Here is a 16675-nt window from a genome sequence, read left to right as displayed (position 1 = left end):
ATTGAGCGGGAAGGGAGCCAACAATGGCGGGCTAATTTGAAAGGGGACAACAAGTATCAGCTATCCTGACAAAAGTAGTCTTCGCCTGCGCAAAGCTCTGGTGATGACGCCATCTTGGGCCCCATGGTGACCTCCGTCTCGTAGTCCTCCTGGTCTTGGTCTCGTTACACCGAAATGGCAACCTTTGCCTGATGCCTCAGTACTCCACGGCTGCGCTTGCCCCCCATTGCACCAAAGAGGAAAGGAGGACACTGCGCGGGCTGGCACCCGCCTGGCGCCCTGAGTCGTCATGGCTTGCATCACGGGCACCTCGCAAGGTACCCCGCCTTGATCTCTCCGCCTCCTCGTGAGCCAGCCTGATGAGGCCATGCCTGAGGAAGCTTTGTGTCGTCCCCCCCGCGAGGCTTGGCCCCTCGCGAGGGTCTTGAGTTTGTGTTGGTGAAGATGGGCCGTGCTGGGCCCCCTTTGAGCGACGCCGCAGGCCGCAGGCTGGCAAGTCTGGGGACCCCTGTTCCCAGAACGCCGACAGGTGGCGCTAGGGTTTGTGCAAGAGTGGAAGAAAGGATAATGACTGGGTAGAGGCGTGTATATATAGGGACAGGGACGGCACAATGTTATTACATAGGTGCCCCTGGCGGTTCACATCTGAAGGACACGTGGCTATCATGCAACACATCGGAGGTTGTTCCATGTTCCCACGCACGCCTGAATTGTCGGGTGGTCGTTCCCACTTCTCCGGGTTTCAGGTGGAAGGATTTAGCATTGAAAACAGATTAATATTTGTCTCTGTGTCTTCTGCTGACAAGGATACAAAGAAGACATTTTGACAGTGTCAATAGAATGCATATGATTTGGATAGAGGGGTAGGGTCCGATCACATTCACTTAGTTCAAAAGATTCAGCAAGAAGCCATAGCTATAAGTGAATGCTGTAGAGGACAGAAACTAAATCAGTACGTTGAAGATAAACATGAGGTCATGTTAACATTGAAGACAAACAGAAAGCAAAGACTTTGCAAATGTAACGTCATGTGAGAAACACTTCTTAGGGAAGAATTTTGTGGTGGCGTTACCCACCGTATAGGAAGTATTAGACCCAGACACGGCGCACAACTTTCGTGGCGCTCTAAAGTCAAATTCCACGTTAATGTATTCACACTCAGAATGCAAGTCTTCATTGATTGAAGACATACGTTACTTCGTGTGTTGCACATCTAAGTCATCAACATGCACAAGTGTTAGGGAGTGTGCCTAATCATAGGACATTTGAGGATTCCAAGATATTTAGCTCACGCCGTAACTTGCAAAACCTCTTCTCATCCAAGGGCTTTGTGAAGATATCTGCTAATTGCTCTTCAGTGTTGATGTGTATGATATCAATATCTTCCTTCATAACATGATCTCTGAGAAAGTGATGACGAATTTCAATGTGCTTTGTCTTCGAGTGCTGAACTGGGTTGTTGGCAATCTTGATGGCGCTCTCGTTGTCGCAGTAGAGTGGCACTTGCTTCAGATGAATGCCATAGTCTTTGAGTGTTTGCTTCATCCATAGAAGCTGAGCGCAGCAAGATCCAGCAACAATGTATTCAGATTCAGCAGTGGAGAGAGATACACAGTTCTGCTTCTTTGAAGACCAACATACAAGTGATTGTCCAAGAAAATGACATGTGCCTGATGTAGACTTGCGATCCACCTTGTCACCAGCATAATTAGCATCCGAGAATCCAACTAGATCAAACTCTGAGCCCTTTGGATACCATAATCCTAGTGTTGGGGTGTGAGCCAAATATCTAAGAATTCGCTTCACAGCTAAGTGATGCGATTCCTTTGGTGCCCCTTGGAACCAGGCACACATGCAAACACTAAGCATGATATCTGGCCTAGATGCATAAATAAAGCAAGGAACCAATCATGGAGCGGTATACCTTTTGATCAAACTCTTTACCATTGTCGTCGGGTCCCAGATGGTGTTTGGCTGTCATTGGCGTCACGTAGCCTTTGCAGTCTTGCATTCCAAATTTCTTCAAGAAGTCTTTGAGGTATTTCTCTTGAGATATGAAGATGTCGTTGTGTTGCTGACGTATTTGAAGACCAAGGAAGAACTTCAGCTCACCCATCATGGACATCTGCTATTGCTCTTGCATCATATATCCAAACTCTTCACTGTATTTCTGGTTAGTGCAGCCGAAGATAACGCAATCATATAATGACTTCACAAGGACCAACAGTAAATAAAGAGATGGGAAGGCTAAAACTAGTGACTCATTGAAGACAATGATTTGTTGGACCAGTTTCAGTTGCTGTGACAACTGTACGTCTGGTTAGGGAGGCTGAGATTCAACTCAGAAGACCGTGTCTTCACCTTATTCCCCTTGATATAAGGACACCCAGTCCTCGCCCAATCACTCTGGTAAGTCTTCAAGGAAGACTTACAAACCTTCACAGACTTCGTTCACCGGCGATCCACAATGACTCTTGGATGCTCAGAACGCGACGCCTAACCGGCTGGAGGATTCACAGTCCTCAAGTGTAATAAGTCTTCAGATCACACAGACAGGAAGACTTAAGTGATGCCTAACACTCTTTGGCTCTGGGTGTTTAGGACTTTATCCTCACAAGGAATTCTCTCTCAAAGGCTTCGAGGTGGGTTGCTATCAAACGAAAAAAGCCGTACACTAACTCTGAGCAGCCAACCGTTTATGTTTGTAGGGGGTGGGCTATTTATAGCCACTAGGCAACCCGACCTGATTTGTCTGAAATGACCCTGGGTCACTAAGGAACTGACACGTGTTCCAACGGTCAGATTTCAAACACACACGGCAACTTTACTTGGGCTACAAGCAAAGCTGACTTATCCAACTCTGGATAAGATTTTCTCTCATAGTCTTCACTCGAAGACATAGGGTTTTGGTTAAGCATCACTTCAGTCAATCTGACTGGTTCTCTTGGACCCCACTTAACAGTACGGTGGTTCCTATGACTCACCAAAGAAGAAAAAGAACAACGAAACAACTAAGTCTTCGCGCTCCATAGTCTTCACGCGATGTCTTCTCTTGTCATAGTCTTCAATGTGAATGTCTTCACATACCACCTTTGACTTCAATGTCTTCATACATTTTTAGGGGTCATCTCTGGTAGGAAAACCGAATCAATGAGGGACTTCTACCTATGTTATCCTGCAATTCTCACAAACACATTAGTCCCTCAATCAGGTTTGTCGTCAATACTCCAAAAGCAACTAGGGGTAGCACTAGATGCACTTACAATGATCAATATAATAAAGCTGGCATCCCTGTTAAAGCAGGGCCTTTGTCGTTGTTTCTCTTTAAATAATGCGTTTTTTGTCACATGGGGGCTTTTGATTTATACAGCAAAGTTATTATTACCCTTTGATCTGGCTTAGAAGCCACAAAAAAACTTGGGGGCTTGTTACCCAGGTGAAAGGGACCAAAGAGAGTCTGTTACAAAAGCACAACTCAAACATAGGTGCCCCTTGAGCACAACTCAAAATATTACTTGGGGGCTCTTTTGTTCTAAAGAACAAGAGTTGCTATAACCCTTATAATAGGCTTAAAAGCCAGGCTTGGAAGCCAGGTGTATCCACCTAAAACCCCGGGTTATCCTGCCTTTTTAAGTAAGCCACTCCGCCCAGGTAATCCTGGAATGACCCGCCGAATGTTTGACAAGTCAATCTTATGCAGACCCTAAACTTGTCAAAGTTAAAACGACGATTGCTTAATGTGAGGTCCATCTTATAAGGTTTATAAAACGGTTTAACTCGGTGGCCTGGCAGCCCATGAAAAGCCTCGTTTTTCGGCCTGGCAGCCCATGAAAAGCCTCGTTTCTCGTCGGTTTTTATTCGATAGTTTTCTTTTTGAGGTTTATTTGATAAGACTTATACAGCTTTATGATTATAAATCACCGGTGTTCATTAACTCGGCCTGTTTTTCGACTATAAGTCGCCAGTCTGAAATAAAGAGAATATTCGGTGTTTATTAACTGGTTCGTTTTTGTTCATAAGCCAGGAATATTTGATAATTACCAGTGTTCAAAATCTTGTTATCGCCGTTACTGCACTGGCTTGGTAAACCACCAAGTTTGATCAAATATCACAGGTATGACATATTTTTAATCATATATGATTATTATTCAGTCCATCCTTGGTTATAAATCATGATAAATTTATATTGGGCCATTATAACCCGTCCAGCGGTAAACCGCCAGGACTCTTTTCACCTGTCGTATGCAGGAACCGATTCAAAATTGATAATATCATAAATCATATATGGCATATCTTCGCATGGCGGATAAATAGTATCATGAATAGCAAAATATGCACGATGGCATAGCAGAATAAGAGTTTAAAGCTAGCCTATTACAAGGCGCTTGGTGCCCACAAGGATGATTGTTTTTAAGTCTCGCAATCAGCAGATGATAAATCGGCCCCGGTTCATGAATCTTGGCCTGGCTAACTCGAAGGTTGCGATTCATCCCTTATCGGTTCATCTTCCTCCTCCACCATCTGGAAGTGGGGTTTGGACCAGTCAAAGCCACGCAAGGCGACGAATTCAGCTTCGTCGTCAATCAGATCAGACGGATCAATATCAAGGGCGAAAGTGTGCTTACATATGGGTGGAATTAAATCCATCACTTTATATGAAGGAGTCGGCATCTTCTGGTTATCTGCATCGTAACCCGACTGATACTTGGTGAGGTTGGTCTCTTCGGCAATGATTGTTGCATGTGGGTGAATCTCTTTGACACAGGCAACAAAGTCTTGTTGGTCAAAAGAGGTTCCATCTTCCTTGAGACTAGGATATCCGCTAGCTACATCTGCCGGGTCTAGTTCTGGTACCCAAGCTTTGGCACAACTTAAGGCTGTTACGGCTCCGGCTCTAGCACAAGACCATTTGATTTCTTGAAATCTGGTGGGTAAGATGGACAGCTTCTTTAAGACATCACTTAACAGATTTGGTCCTTGATTCATTGGAGAAATAGTAGCAAGCGTCCACTGAGCTCCAGTGTATAATTGCTCAACCAAAGTATAAACCACCTTGAGTTTCACCAATGTGTCTCGGCTAAGGTTGCTGCCCCTAGGACCTGAAAGAAAAAGTGCAAAGATTGGTTAAGTGGCGACTTACAGTATGATGACAAATACTTACTCTGGATAAATAACAAGGTGACTTACCAAAGATTGCAGAAACCATCTGAGACACACGGTTCTTTAAATCGGTGAGTTCAGTGGTAACTTCTTCCAGAGCCGCCTCTGCTTTCTCAGCATGCTGAATCAGGGCAGCCTTTCCTTAGCCCAAGATTCTTTGTCCGCGGTAAAACCGATCTTCAAATTTTCGGCTTCAGACACACTAAACTAAAAATTTTATTCAGCCTTTTTGGTCTCAGTCTCCTGCCTCCAGCCAGGTCTTGGCCTCGGACAATTGAGTTTCCAATTCTATTGTAGCAGCCTGCATACAACACAAGTTCATTAAGTTTCATGGCGAATTACAATAATACAAGTCCCAAGTGCTTTGCAAGCAGCAACACTTGGTACTTGGGGGCTAATGTTTGTCAGCACAATTTTTCAAAAGAATCGGCTCTTTCCAAAGTCCCATGTGCTTTGCAAGCAACAACACTTGGCACTTGGGGGCTAATGCACATTGCTTGTTTTCTGTCTAAGGATGAGCCGGGTGTGATGTTGATAGTCCCAGCCGACTCATGGGGGCTATGTAGTTAAGTTCTATTCTTTTACACATTAATTAATAGAACTGGCTCATTCATACTGATTAAGCCGGCCCTTAGGGACTACAAATGGAAAATTATGCTATCATCAGAATCTGGTTTGAAGTTTTTAAATCGGACTTGGAGGGAGTCTAGGACAGAAGCTTGTAAATATTTCAAGTCTACAAATTATTCAAGTTTCTCATAATCAGAAGACTTGGGGGCTGGCAGGATATATATATAATCCGGATGACGTACCACATACTTCTGGTGCATTTGTTTAACCATTTCAATCTCCAAGTCACGGCTGGAATGCACTTGACTGACATAGCCAGATAATACTTCACTAGTACTCAGTTGAGCATAGTGGGAGACATCAAACCTTACTTTCCGTTTTTCCATGACTTCTTGTTTGGCCGAATGTCTCGCTAGTATCATTGGATTCCCCGGCTCAATAAATCCGGTGCCAGTGATTACAACATCATCAGCATGAATCTCCGGCGAGTTAACTGAGCTTGATGGATCAATAGTGGTTTCGTCAACAGACGGCCTAGGTATTTCCGGTTGAGCGTTGAAAGGAGGATCTTCTGGCTGCTCTGGATGTTCTGGTGCAATGGTTGGCTGCTCTGGTTCAGTAGCTTTCGGACCCTCGTTCGGCTTTGTGGCCTTTGCTTTCTTGTTGGATTTTGCTTGATCGCTAAAAAGAATTTGGACAAGTCAGTATAATGATAAAGATATAAAGGTATAGAAGAAAGATATTTATTATTACCTAGGGGCGGTCTTGAAAGCCGGCAGTTGAGTCTGTGATGAGTTTCTAGAGGAGGAACAGGAAATCTCCTGCAAGGATGGAATCAAAATTGAGTGATTAATTAAAGTAACTCGCTGGTAAATACAAGAGTTAAGGTTAAAAAAACCTCATTTTGGCATTTATGTGGAGCGTTTGGTAAACCGAAGGGTAAATCTTCATCCCCACCGGTCCGGGTTTGGCGACAGCTCTCATGCTGCTGTCGTTTTAAGAGAAAATGAGGATCTAAATAATCCAAGGGGTGTGAAAACCTTACTTTCCGGGTTACCCGCCGAAGTTTTTGCCTTGGTAAAGGCTCTGAGTCGGAGGAAATAGTAGTTACCTCTTCTTCGACTGCTTGGCTGGCTCCTGTGTCATCCTGGCAGTAGTCAGTGTCGATAAGGTTGTTAAAAATAAGGCAAGAGAATCAAGGGCTACCTCCGACTTAGAGGCATCATGCAGCTTCAGCAATTCAGAGGCGCTTGGTTTCTTCCTAGACCTCCTGCTGGTATTTTTGGCGGCTCTCGCAACAGCTTTAGCCTTTTTGGCAGCCTCCTGGTCATATTTGACCTTCCAGGAGTCAGATTTAGCCTGTGGAAGGTTAACATATTTGTGTTCATGCAATGTTTAAGTGCCAAAGGAAAAAGAAATCAAAAGATTTACCTCTGGCGCCGGGTTAAGCTTGCAGAAAGGATTCAAACCCACCTTGTTGCAGTCTTCATATTTGCTATTACAAGCGTGGTTGCCATCTCAACGATGCCTTCTTCAGTCAGTTGAAGAGAGCTATGGCGTAAGGGATCATCTGTTCCTCTGGTATATGTACACATCAACCCAGATCAGCGGCTTAAGGGTATGATCTGCCATGCGACCCAGCAGCGGATTAAGTCTACTCCAGTTAAGCCGTTTCCTAGCAAGGCTTGAACTTTTCTGATTGTAGTGACAAGTTTCTTGCGTTCGGCAGCGGAAAGTTTATCAGGGAGTTGGTAATTAGAGTCGAGACGCTCAGGCCGATAACCCGACAATGGATTTTCATCAGACGACGAGATATCTTTGCAGTAGAACCATGTTTGGTTCCAGTCCTTGGGATGGCTTGGCAAAGCTACTTGAGAGAAGATGGCATCTCGTTTGTGTTGAATTGAAATACCGCCAAGTTCCAAGATGGGCCCATTTGTGAACTCGTTCTGCCGGTTCAAATAGAAGTACTATCTGAAAAGTTCAACAGTAGGCTCTTCTTGAAGGTATACCTCACAAAAGATTTGGAAGTTATAGATGTTTGATATGGAATTGGGTCCAATGTCTTGCGGATGGAGTTTGAAGAAGTGTAGGATATCTCTGAAGAATTTAGAGCCCGGTGGCGAGAAGTCCCGGTTCATACGATTAGTAATATGATAACTTCACCATCCTTAGGCTGAGGTCTCTCTTTGCCCGGGTCAGGAATACGGTAATGCATCACACTCTTATCTGGCAAATATCCAACGGTGACAAAATCCTTCAAGGTGCTCGCAGTGACGATGGAGGGAACCCAGTTGTAGGTCGTGATTGTTTTGGGCGGCATGGTGAAAGGACAACTGAGGGAGTCCTGGATTAGGGGGTCTCCGGACAGCCGGACTATATCCTTTGGCAGGACTGTTGGACTATGAAGATACAAGATTGAAGACTTCGTCCCGTGTCCGGATGGGACTCTCCTTGGCGTGGAAGGGAAGCTTGGCAATACGGATATGTAGATCTCCTCCCTTGTAACCGACTCTATGTAACCCTAGCCCCCTCTGGCGTCTATATAAACCGGAGGGTTTAGTCCATAGGACAACAACAATCATACCATAGGCTAGCTTCTAGGGTTTAGCCTCTTCGATCTCGTGGTAGATCAACTCTTGTAGTACTCATATCATCAAGGTCAATCAAGTAGGACGTAGGGTATTACCTCCATCAAGAGGGCCCGAACCTGGGTAAAACATCGTGCCCCCCGCCTCCTGTTACCATCTGCCTTAGACGCACAGTTCGGGACCCCCTACCCGAGATCCGCCGGTTTTGAGACCGACATTGGTGCTTTCATTGAGAGTTCCACTGTGCCATCACCGTAAAGGCTTGATGGCTCCTTCGATCATCGGTAACGATGCTGTTCAGGGTGAGGTTTTCCTCCCCGGATAGATCTTTGTATTCGGTGGCTTCGCGCTGCGGGCCAGCTCTCTTGGCCATCTGGAGCAGATCAAGAGCTACGCCCTTGGCCATCAGGTCAGGTTCGGAAACTTAAACTACACCGCCGACATCCGTGGAGACTTGATCTTCGACGGGTTCGAGCCCATGTCAGGTGCGCCGCACAATCACAATGAGCATGACGTAACTCTGCCATTGGACAATGTTCGAGAGATCGCATCTACAACTACTCCGGCCTTCAATCTGGAGCAAAATGCGCCATCTGAGGACGGGTGGATAGAGCCCGCCATGGAGGCCGCACTCTTAGTGGCGATAGAGCCGAATGCTGACTTCACCCCTTGCGAGAGTTGTGTTGCCGAACCATTGGATTTGTCCCCGGCCATAGGCTCCGAGCCGCCTGCGTCCATGCCTATCGAATCCGATTAGGCACCGATCATGGAGTTTACCTCCGTGGATATCTTTCAGCACTCGCCTTACGGTGATGTGCTAAATTCATTAAGGTCTCTCTCCTTGTCAGGAGAACCCTGGCCGAACTATGTTCGGCTAGAAGGGGATGCAGACGACGAAGAAATTCGCTGCCCACCCACCACCCACTTAGTAGCCACTGTTGATGATTTAACCGACATGCTCGATTTCGACTCTGAAGACATCGACGACATGGCGACGATGCAGGAGAGGAACAGGAACCAGTGCTCACAGAGCACTGGACAACCACTTCATCACATGACATATACATGGTGGCTACACCTAAAGAAGGCAATGTCGACAAGATAGCGGAGGATGACCCCTCCAAGAAGCAAACAAGGCGTCGGCGTAGGCGCCGCTCCAAATCCCGCCTCGGCAAAAACAGCGATAACAGCACAAGAGAAAATAACACTCCAGTCGACTCCAGAGGAAATGACGACCACATTGACCCAGCGGCAGAGCATGATGAAACTTCAAACGGCGAACATAGTACGGATCCGATGTCCGAACACAGCGACGCCACGGATAAACCTCATCAACCCCCCTCTGGGAGGAAAACAGTTCGGACGAAGATGCACACATCATCCCGGAAAGGCACTTGGAACAAGAGAACATCTGCAGCAGGCTTATTGCCACAGCGAGGAGTCTGAAGAAGCAGAAGCAAAGGCTTAAGGCCGCACAAAATACGCTCAACAGCAGCTGGAACAAAGTGCTCGACAACGAAGAAAAGTATGGTGGCAGTTACCACACAAAGAGCTATCCAAAGCGCAAGCTATTACCTGAATTCGACGATGAGGCATTAGAGCACACACAGCCAAAAAATAAAACGGCCAACCGCCGGATCAACCACCTTGTGGCCACGATAGAGTGGCTGACAGGGCCGCACATAAGTCAACACACGATCTACGTGAGGACTTGCGCCAAAAATCTAGTATGACCAGATCCATTTATGGATCTAGGCAGCGCACTCCGGCACAAAATCAAAACCGAATACTACAACCGTCCGAACGCCATGATACATCCAAATACAGGGGTGCCGCATACCCCCTATGTTTCACCGATGAGGTGCTGGACAACGAATTTCCAGAAGGATTCAAACCAGTGAACATAGAGGCGTACGACGGGACCACAGACCCTGGGGTCTGGATTGAGGACTTTATCCTCCATATCCATATGGCTCGCGGAGATGATCTCCATGCCATCAAGTACTTGCCCCTCAAACTTAAAGGACTAGCTCGGCACTGGCTGAAAAGCCTCCCCGAAAACTCAGTTGGAAGTTGGGAGGAGCTGGAGGATGCTTTTCGGGCTAATTTTCAAGGGACCTATGTCCGACCTCCGGATGCAGACGATTTAAGTCATATAATTCAACAGCCCGGAGAGTCAGCCCGAAAGCTTTGGAACAAGTTTCTCACTAAGAAGAACCAAATCGTCGACTGTCCGGATGCCGAAGCCATAGTAGCTTTCAAGCATAGCGTTCGAGACGAATGGCTCGCCAGACACCTCGGCCAAGAAAAACCGAGAACAATGGCAGCCCTGACAAGCCTCATAACCCGCTTTTGCGCGGGCGAAGATAGCTGGTTAGCCCGCAGTAGCACCAGCGCCCCAAGCACATCCGAAGTCAGGGATGGCAATGGAAAACCACGACGCAGTAAAAGCAAGCGTCGAAATAAAGAAGATAGCCCAGATAATACGGCGGTAAACGCCGGATTCAGGGGCTCTCAACCAGGTCAGCGGAAAAAGTCTTTCAAAGGCGGCAGATATGGACCGTCTAGCCTAAATAAGATTCTAGACAAATTATGTCAGATTCATGACACCCCCGATAAACCTGCAAATCACACCCACATAGAATGCTGGGTCTTCAAGTAGGCCAGTAAGCTCAACGCCGAACACAAGGGGAGGGAAACACCAAGCTAAGACGAGGACGAACCTCGCCAGCAAAGCACTGGAGGACAAAAAAATTCCCACCAGAGGTTAAAACAGTAAACATGATCCACATGACGAAGAGGAGAAGCAAACATGCACTCCGAGACATACGCACCGTAGAGCCCGTCACCCCTAAGTTCAACCCCTGGTTGGCATGCCTGATCACTTTTGATCGCAGGGACCACCAGATAAGCATCCGACATGAAGGATTGGCTGCCTTGGTGTTAGACCCAATAATAAACGGATACCATCTCACACGAGTCCTTATGGACGGCGGCAGTGGTCTAAATCTGATATATCTGGACACAGTCCGCAAAATGGGGATAGACCCGACAAAAATCAGCCACAGTAATACTTCCTTTAAGGGTGTAATACCAGGCCCGGAGGCCCGCTCCACGGGCTCTCTAATAATAGAGGTTGTATTCGATTCACCCGACAACTACCGAAGTGAAAAGTTAGACTTCGACATTGCTCCATTTCAAAGCGGCTATCAAGCACTACTCGGAAGAACATCTTTTGCTTGTTTTAATGCGGTACCACATTACACTTCTCTTAAGCTTAAGATTCTTGGTCCATGTGGCACCATCACAGTTAGTGGAAATATTGAGCGTTCTCTACACGCGGAAGAACGTGCGGCGACTTTAACAGCCGAGCACTAGACGGCCTCACCAACCAAAATAAATGACAGGTCGTCAAGACCGCGGACACGGTTAGACGAGTCTAGCGCATCAGTAGATATACCTGAGATTGGTTTGATGGTTAAACCCTCATAGACGGTACCAGGGGCTTCCCGCGTGTAATCAGGGCTAGTTCGGCTCAACTTGACTTATCTTGAATTTTAATGGTTTATCGAGAATAATCAATTTTTTGGCACGACAACTTTCACCTAAGTTCTTCTCTTTTATAGATGAAAATTGTGCTACACCCGTCCAAGACATGGCACAATGGAGACACATGCGCCGACGTGCAGCATGGACCCGCTCAAAGGTTTCTTTTCAGATTAAGACCCTACGTAAACCTTTTTTACTCTCTCTTGTTGCTCACATCCCTTGGATACTCAGTACAACCGAGAAGGATGCTGACGTTATTGGCATTTCGCCATGTCAGAATATTGCACATACCTGGACACTTGGGGTTTATTATTAAGGGCATTGTTCAGCCCAGCATATGTTATAAAGACCAAATACCTTAGGGAGTGTTCGGTGTCGTGAGTTTGGCCTTATATGCATCAGCTTCGAATCATGTCTGTGGTCAAATGTTGGGTTTGCCCAGCTCCCGTGTTTTGCTACCTTACATTCTGCTCTGTCGGCTAAGGCGGCACCGGGAAAACTATTGCAATTGTGCCCTGGTTCATCTGGATGAGCACCTCAGTAGAGAAAGCCGAAAATTGACTGTCATGATAAAGCGTGAGACTGGTCAACCACTCGATGACTTAGCGGAATCTTCGGGATTCCTCCGCATTAACAAAGGGCCGTTTCCCGGTCATGTACGTACGCGCACCGTATTCGGACAAGCGCGGAGGTACCAGGGGCTATATAGTAGTCCCACCGTCAAACTCCTATGGCTAAGTGAAAGTGTTAAAGCAATATAGTCCGATTGCCTCGTTCGCTGCGTTACCACCTCCTTAATGGACCAAGACATTGGATCAAGTGTGAATACACGTTTTTTGCGAACACCCCCGCATTATATGCGTGGGGGCTGAAGCCGACGACTGCAAACTTTCAGGTTATATACATATATACATAAACGGCCGCATAGGAGGCATCATAATACTTTCAGGCAAAAGTATAAACACAGCCTTGACAATTCAATAAAACATTGTTTTTTACAATGGGAATACATGTCACTAGAACATAATATTCTTCAAGCACAGAGCCTCTATTGAACGAGCGCCTTCAAGGACTTCTTCAAAGTAGTGCTTGGCAGATACTCGACCCACGGCTGAACTCTGGGTTGCAATAGTGGTGGCCTCCATCTCTGCCCAGTATGTCTTGACACGGGCAAGTGCCATCCGTGCACCCTCTATGCACGCTGACCTCTTCATAGCGTCGATGTGCGGCATGGCACCAAGGAATTGTTGCACTAAACTAAAATAACTATTCGGCCTTGGCCCTTCCGGCCACAGATGATCCACAATAGACCTCATGGCAAGCCTAGACAACCTATGGAGCTCGGCCCACTCGGCCATTCGCTCATTCAACAGTAGCGGACGCACTGGAACATTGAACTGTGACCAGAACAACTTTTCCACTTCATGATCTTTTTGATCCTTGAAGTACTCGGCCGCATCAGCAGCACTTGCCGCCAAATCCACGTATGCATCTGCAGAACTCCATAGTTGATCAAGAGGGGCATACTTCGGATACCCGAACTTCGTCCGCAACAGAAAGGGCTTCCCAGCCGCGATATCTCCAGCTTGACGCAGCTCCTCCTTCGCCACTCTGATTTTGGAGCGGGCTTCCTTGGTTGCTACCATGGCCTTCTCCAGGTCCATTGCCTTCGCTCGGCTTTCTTTTTCAAGAAGCTAGTAACAGTCGGCGGCAACTTTCAACTCAACGGCCATCTTGGCTATTTTTTCCTTGCTTTGGCAATGCGCAGCCTGTTCGGCCCTTAGCTCTTTGACCGCCTTTAGAGCGGCCGCATCACTATTTCTGGCTTGTTCCTTGGCTCGGGTAAGTTCCGCCCGAAGGGTCTCCACGGCGGCAGCTCCATCTGCAGTCACAACATATTAAAGATACTGGCATCATGCTCCTCTTACTATGTGTTGATCACCAGAGAAATCACATACCTTGTGCCTCGTCGAGCCACTTGCTGACAAGCACGATGTCGGCATCTGCCGCATCCAATTGCCGCTTCAGCTCGGCAAACTCATCAGTCCGGTTAGCCACCGGATCTTTAGCCACCTGCACATGAAGGCGGCCTGATTATTACCTGGGACTATAATCCTCTGTTTGTCGCCGTTCTCGACGGCAACCGGAGTCTCAGGGGCTACTATCTGCATAGGGCACACCTAATGTGTGCGGTATTGTCAAAAACATACACTATTTCACGTACCTCAAAGCCTTTCAGCAGACTTATAAAAGCTTCATGCAACCCGCTTTCGGCGGATGAAATCCTCCCAATAACCGTACCCATTAGCATATGATGCGCTTCTGAGATGGCCGCTTGCTCCAAAAGATCCTTCAGTGCGCCTGATCACACACCGGACGGTTCCGGACTCTTTCGGTTGCTCTCTTTAGGAGCCGAATACTGAGGACTTTGGGATTACCCTCTGGCCTTGGCGGATCAGGAGAAACCCTCCGCGACGACACTTCAGGGTCGCCTGCCTCATAAGGCGGGGTGGAAGGGGAGGTGTTTCGCTCTCCATCATCTTCGGAAGAAGATCCCCCGAAGACGAACTCTGTCGGGAAGGGCTACGATCCGAACTACAAGATATATGCTTTGGTTATTGTCTTCAGAAGTAATGTAGGATATTTTTACTATTAAGTACTTTTTGTTTACTTACAGCTTGGTAGAGGGCTGATCTCCTTGCAGGCGCTGTGCGGCGAGAGTACCCTCCGAGGTAGGACCCTCTGGTGAAGATTTCTTCCCCCGTTTGGAAACCTTTGTTTCCGGGTCTTCAGAGGTGGTCCTCTTCCTTCCTTGGGGAGAAAGAATTTCAGATTCTTCTCCCTGGTTATCCTCCTTCGCGGAGGCACTAATTCCCTTGGTTTGGATGAATAATGAGTGAGGCCTGCTTTCAGCCTCTTTATTCCCCCCTTTATCTTCCCCTTAGGGCGCCTGATAAGGCGCCGACTCAAGCATTCTGGCTAGTACTGGATATGCTGAGCCTTCGGGAAGGGGGGCCGAACACCTGATCATCTTCGCCTTTGTTACCCAGTCCTGGTCAAAGAGCGATTTTTCAGAATGATGTCGTGATAAATAAAAAGACAGCGTGTTCGGCCACAGGATTACTTACTTGAGTATCTGGGCAATTATAGCTCAGACCCGCATCCACGGTGCTTTCCGGACACTTTATTTGTGGTCCGAAGAACAATTTGTACATCTCTTCGAGCGTCATGCCAAGAAAGTGCTGAATAGTTCGCGGTCCCTCCTGGTTGAATTCCCACATATGGAGGGGTCGACGTTTGCAAGGCGGGACCCGATGAACTAGCATAACTTGCTTTACCGTGACCAAGCTGACATCTCTCTCGAGGAGATCTCGGATGCGACTTTGCAATATCGGCACATCATTTATTGGCCCCCAGTCCAGCCCCTTGTTGATCCATGGCGTCAGTTGTGGAGGGGGCACCGAGCGAAAGGCAGGGGCGGCTACCCACTTGGTACTTCGGGGAGCTGTGTTATAAAACCACTCACGTTGCCATAAACTAGACACCTCTGGGAAGGAACCCTCTGGCCATGGAACATCAGTGCTTTTGCTTATTACGGCACCTCCGCACTTTGCCTATCGCCCCTCGATCATGTTCGGCTTCACGTTGAAAGTCTTGAGCCACATGCCGAAGTGTGGGGTAATGCGGAGGAAGGCCTCACATACGACGATGAACGACGAGATGTGAAGGAGGGAATCCGGGGCCAGGTCATGGAAATCCAGCCCATAATAAAACATGAGCCCCCTAACAAAGGGATCCAGAGTGAGGCCTAGCCCTCGGAGGAAGTGAGAGATGAATACAACGCTCTCGCCGGGTTCGGGACTGGGAATGACCTGCCCTCGAGCAGGCAGCCTGTGCCAGATTTCGCCGGTCAAGTACCTGACCTCTCTTAGCTTATTGATGTCTTCCTCTGTGATAGAGGAAGGCATCCACCGACCTTGAAGGTTGGAACCGGACATGGTTGAAGGTCCGAAGCGCCTGACCTGAGCCTTGGGTGTTGGAACTCGAGGCGGGGGAAGGATTCGATTGAGTACAAGAAGGAAAAAGGACAGGCCTTGGCCTCTTTATAAAGAAGGTGAATATCAAGCGTCCTCCTCGTGGCCTTTTGGGACTTGCCTTAAATCGAGGAGTCATACCAATGGGCATGATTGGGTTACCCACGTCCATATTGATGAGAATCCCATAATAAGGGGACACAATCTCTGCTTCGACAGGACGTGTCAAGAAAACCGCCTCGCAACATGTGCAGTGCTGGTTGAGAAAAACGGTTTGAATAATGACCGGGCCATGATGCGATGTCATGCTGCTAAACGTGTCAGCAGATTAGATTTGTGGAAATATTATTCTCTCTGTGGTGGTATGTGGAACTTGTTTTGCAGAGCCGGACACTATCCTTGTGTTCAAAATCTTCTATGGAGTATTCGGAGGAAGAACCCGCCTTGCAATGCCGAAGACAAATCTGCGCGCCGGACTCATCGTCATTGAAGCCTGGTTCAGGGGCAACTGAGGGAGTCCTGGATTAGGGGGTCTCCGGCAGCCGGACTATATCCTTTGGCCGGCCTGTTGGACTATGAAGATAGAAGATTGAAGACTTCGTCCCGTGTCCGGATGGGACTCTCCTTGGCACGGAAGGCAAGCTTGGTAATATGAATATGTAGATCTCCTCCCTTGTAACCGACTCTGTGTAACCCTAGCCCCCTCCGGTGTCTATAAACCAGAGGGTTTAGTCCGTAGGACAACAACAATCATACCATAGGCTAGCTTCT

This window comes from Triticum urartu, chromosome 6, assembly GCF_003073215.2.
Source record: "Triticum urartu cultivar G1812 chromosome 6, Tu2.1, whole genome shotgun sequence".
NCBI lineage: Eukaryota > Viridiplantae > Streptophyta > Magnoliopsida > Poales > Poaceae > Triticum > Triticum urartu.
The sequence above is the reverse complement of the archived record's forward strand: the minus strand, read 5'-3'. Positions refer to the sequence as shown.